The 4926-nt window shown below is 35.6% G+C and overlaps 1 long non-coding RNA gene across 1 annotated transcript; it reads right to left on the bottom strand.

The window, feature by feature from the left end:
- Positions 1-2657: 2657 nt before the first annotated feature.
- LOC111365799 lies at positions 2658-4534 on the bottom strand. Its single transcript, XR_002697490.1, has 3 exons — positions 4372-4534; positions 3473-3546; positions 2658-2696 (listed from the first exon to the last, which is right to left on the bottom strand). It is a non-coding gene; the product is annotated as an uncharacterized LOC111365799 (long non-coding RNA).
- Positions 4535-4926: the final 392 nt, after the last annotated feature.

Below are 4926 nucleotides of genomic sequence, written 5' to 3'. Positions count from 1 at the left end.
ATCCAATAGACACTTGACAACAATGCAAGTGTCAAACAACGTGTCAAAAATCAATGTACAAATAGCAATGTTCAACCGGTAAGAACCTTGCTACATGTATACTATTGTGTAAACTTTAGTTTACACTTTGCCACTTGACATTACCCTATTGGATAGTTTAAATTTAAAGCAGTTTTCCAACTCAATTAACACTTGACAGCAATACAACTGTCAAACAATGTATCAAAAATTAGTGTACAAATGGCAAAATTCAATCGGTAAGAACCATGCTTCATGTACAGTATGGTATACACTTTAGTTTACACTTTACCATGCGACGTATCCCTGTTGGACAGTTTAAATTTCAAATAGTTTTCCCATCCAATTGACACTTGACAACAATGCAAGTGTCAAACAACGTCTCAAAAATCAGTGTACAAATAACAAAGTTCAATTAGTAAGAGCCTTACTACATGTACACTATGGCGTATACTTTAGTTTACACTTTGCCCCGTGACATTACCCCGTTCGACAGTTTAAATTTCAAACAGTATTTCCATCTAATTGATACCTGACAATAATGCAAGTGTCAAACAACGTGTCAAAATTCAGTGTACAAATTACAAAGTTCAATCGGTAAGAACCTCGGACATGTACACTATAGTACACACTTTAGTTTACGCTTTTTCATGTGACATTACCTAGTTAGGTAGTTTAAATTTCAAATAGGTTTCCCATCTACTTGACACTTGACAACAATGCAAGTGTTAAACAACGTGTCAAAAATTAGTATACAAATAGGAAAGTTCAATCGGTAAGAACATTGCTTCATGTACACTATGGTGTATACTTTAGTTTACACTTTGCCAAGTGATATATCCCTGTTGTACTGTTTAAATTTCAAACAAATTTTCCATCTAATTGACACTTGACAACAATGCAAGTGTCAAGCAACGTGTTAAAAATCAGTGTACAAATAGCAAAAATCGATCCGTAAGAACCTTGAGACATGTACACTATGGTGTACACTTTAGTTTACACTTTTCAACGTGACATTACCCTCTTGGATAGTTTAAATTTTAGACAGTTTTTCCATCCAATTGACACTTGACAACAATGCAATTGTCAAACAACGTGTAAAAAATCAGTGTACGAATAGCAAAGTTCAATCGGTAAGAACCTTGCTTCATGTACACTATGGTGTATACTTTAAGTTACACATTGCCACGTAGCATATCCCTGTTGGACAGTTTAAATTTCGAATAGTTTTCCCATCCAATTGACAATTGACGACAACGCAAGTGTTAAACAATTTGTCAAAAATCAGTGTACAAATAGTAAAGTTCAATAGGTAATAAATTTCAGTGTCAAACAACGTGTCAAAAATCTATGCTTCAATAGTATAGTTCAATCGGTATGAACCTTGCTTCAAGTACGCAACGGTGTACACTGTGGTTTACACTTTGCCACGTGACACTACCCGATGGGACAGTTTAAATTTCAAATAGTTTTTCCATCCAATAGACACTTGACAACAATGCAAGTGTCAAACAACTTGTCAAAAATTAATGTACAAATAGCAATGTTCAACCGGTAAGAACATTGCTACATGTACACTATTGTGTACACTTTAGTTTACACTTTGCCACTTGACATTACCCTATTGGATAGTTTAGATTTAAAGTAGTTTTCCAACCCAATTGACAATTGACAACAGTGCAAGTGTTAAACAATGTGTCAAAAATCAGTGTACAGATGGCAAAATTCAATCGGTAAGAACCATGCTTCATGTACAATATGCTGTACACTTTAGCTTACACTTTACCACGCGACGTATCCCTGCTGGACAGTTTAAATTTCAAATAGTTTTCTCATCCAATTGACACTTGATAACAATGTAAGTGTCAAACAACGTCTCAAAAATCAGTGTACAAATAGTAAAATTCAATCAGTAAGAAACTTACTGCATGTACACTATGGTGTACACTTTAGTTTACACTTTGCCACGTGACATTACCCCGTTCGACAGTTTAAATTTCAAACATTTTTCCCATCCAATTGACACTTGACAACAATGCAGGTGCCAAACAACGTGTCAAAACTCAGTGTACAAATTGCAAAGTTCAATTGGTAAGAACCTCGGACATGTACACTATGGTGTACACTTTAGCTTACACTTTACCGTGTGACATTACACAGTTAGATAGTTTAGATTTCAAATAGTTTTCCCATCTAATTGACACTTGACAGCATTGCAAGTGTCAAACAACATGTCAAAAATCAGTGTGCAAATAGTAAAGTTCAATCGGTAAGAACCTTGCTTCATGTACACTATGATGTAAACTTTAGTTTACACATTGCCACGTGACATATCTGTCACACCCCCAAATTAACATTGATATCTATACACAACCTAGATATAGAATTTTACATATATTTTTTTTTTCGAGTTTGTTAACTTCTAATCACCTGTGACACGATCATATAACATATCGAAACCCAAAATCATATCGCCATAAACCAACATATATATATTTTGAGCTTATAAACATGTCTACAGGCCATTTCAAAAGTACAATATATAGGATTCCAAAATATAACCCTACAGATGGCAGCCTACAAAATAACCCTACAGGTCGTCATCCATGTACATCGAACTCTGGAATCCTGTAGGAGCTCCACAGCTATCCATGCTCTCTATGTAGTTCCGTGTTCACCTACAATGCAAGAACTACATAAGCCAATGCTTAGTAAGCAAAATCATGCATGTCCTGAACATGAATAATAACAACATATGACACCATGCCATTTACTTTAAATATCACGATAAAAATATCATATTTCAATATTCGTCAAAGTCAACTAGAAATCATTTCACTTAAAATCTTTCATTTCATTGGGCCCTTGACCCACCTACTATGCACCGGATAGAGCTCCGCATAATATCAATATCAATAATCAAATGGCCAGTATGAAATCGACACCGACAAGTGGACCATCCTCTCGTGACCACTAGAGGTCCATCCCCTGACTACCCCTATGATCACCTAAGAAGTCTCCCACCCGGCAGCGCCAATAATCATAACAAGGGCATACTCGAGTGGTCCGCCCTCCCATGATCACCAAAGGCCCATCCCCTATCTACCTTTACAATCACCCAGGAAGTAACACCCGCAATGCCAAACATATCACATAAGCATGCCTCACATGCCTCGGTGCTCTAGTAGTGGTCAATAAAACATTTATAATGAAACTCACTTTGAAATCATATTTTGCATGTAGGATTTTCAACCATATTACATGTCGTGCATGCATATGAAAATGCTCATAAATGAAAATCGATGTCAATAGGTTATGCAATCTCATACTCAATGATTGTAACCACCATATGATGTGCTATAAGCCTCTTATCAAAGTTATGTAGATAATTCAACATTACTATGTCACATATACTAGGTTCTTGCATCGTAGTTGCAAATGGATTTTCACTTACCTTTCGCCTTTATGTGTGTAAGCTCCTATGGAGTGTGTATCAATTCCCTTTTTTGCTCAACGTCGAAAAGTCGCCTGTATTATCATCTAATATTAAATACAATCTCTATTTAATAATCTTAACACACACAATCCCAAAATACGTCCATTCACGCCAAAACAATTTAGACAAAACCATTATTTCAATGTACCGATGGCATTACAAACTAATCCCATAAGTCTCGCTATCTCTCGAGTCCAATTATGAATGTCAACGTCATCCAATTGTTCTTGACAACCTAGTATTCCTTAGGATATATTTTCTAGGCCCAAGAGTTCATTAGCGGACATCTAAATGTTGAAATCACATTAAATACACAAATGGACAGAATCTGTTTTCTAGGTTTCCATCACCGTCCACTCATTTTTCAAATTCTTTTTCATGTCCTTACCTACATTTAACGGTTCCCAAACTTTTACCACACACCTATAACATATATGTGAAGATAGTCAGATCATAACATTGTGACAAATGAAGTGTTTGGAGCTTAAAAAACAGTCCATTTTCCACTACACAAAATCAGGCAGTTTTTCCCTTTGACTGTTTTCGTTTTCCATTTTATTATTATGATACCAACAGAATTCTAGGCCATTAAAATCATTTCTACACTCCCTACTTACATATAAAAACTTTCATATTGATATATATAAGTTAAACACTAAGTATCATCCCAAAATCAAGGTATAAATCACTCAATCCAGCAATTCCTCATCTCTGTCCAGATTACTTTCTTTCAAATTCTTGCCATTAATTACCCCTATTTAGGCATCTTAACATCATTAACAACACTCAAACTTAATCACAAACAACTTCAGAGGTTCAAGAAATCATAACCCCCTTAAGAAATAATAGAGACAAACCTCAAAACTGTGGAGTAACAAAGCTGTTCAGAAATTCCAGCTTCTTGTTTCTGTTTCTCTTTGACTGTTTCACCCTCTTTTCACTTGGAATCTCTTAGGGACGAGTTCAGGGAGTTAATATATTATCTAGGAGGTAAATGAGTGGTCTTTAAATAGTTGAAGTCGTGCATATTACTTAAGGATTAAGAATATCATGGGCTGTAGCCACCTCAAGCAATCAAGGTGAGTCACTAAGTAGGAGCTGTCATCTTGGCTGCAATACTTGACTTTTCTACCATTATTTTTGTTTCCATTTATGATATTTAAGATATATATTCATCCTATATTAAGTCCTTAGATATTAGACACGAAATTTATGCCTTAAGGTTGAAGCAATTATATATTAAAGTGAAAAGTCCCCTAGCATGAGCTGTCCAAGTAGGAGGTGGCTTCTTGCAGCCAACTTTGACTTCTCCCTTGCACCACATGGAGCCATATATGACTTAGAAGAGTTATAAATATCTTGTGTAAAGTTCTAAGGACTTATAGGATGTGTTGGAGGGTTAAGGTTGAAGG

This window comes from Olea europaea, chromosome 17 (assembly GCF_002742605.1).
Source record: "Olea europaea var. sylvestris chromosome 17, O_europaea_v1, whole genome shotgun sequence".
Taxonomy (NCBI): domain Eukaryota; kingdom Viridiplantae; phylum Streptophyta; class Magnoliopsida; order Lamiales; family Oleaceae; genus Olea; species Olea europaea.
The sequence above is the reverse complement of the archived record's forward strand: the minus strand, read 5'-3'. Positions and strand labels throughout refer to the sequence as shown.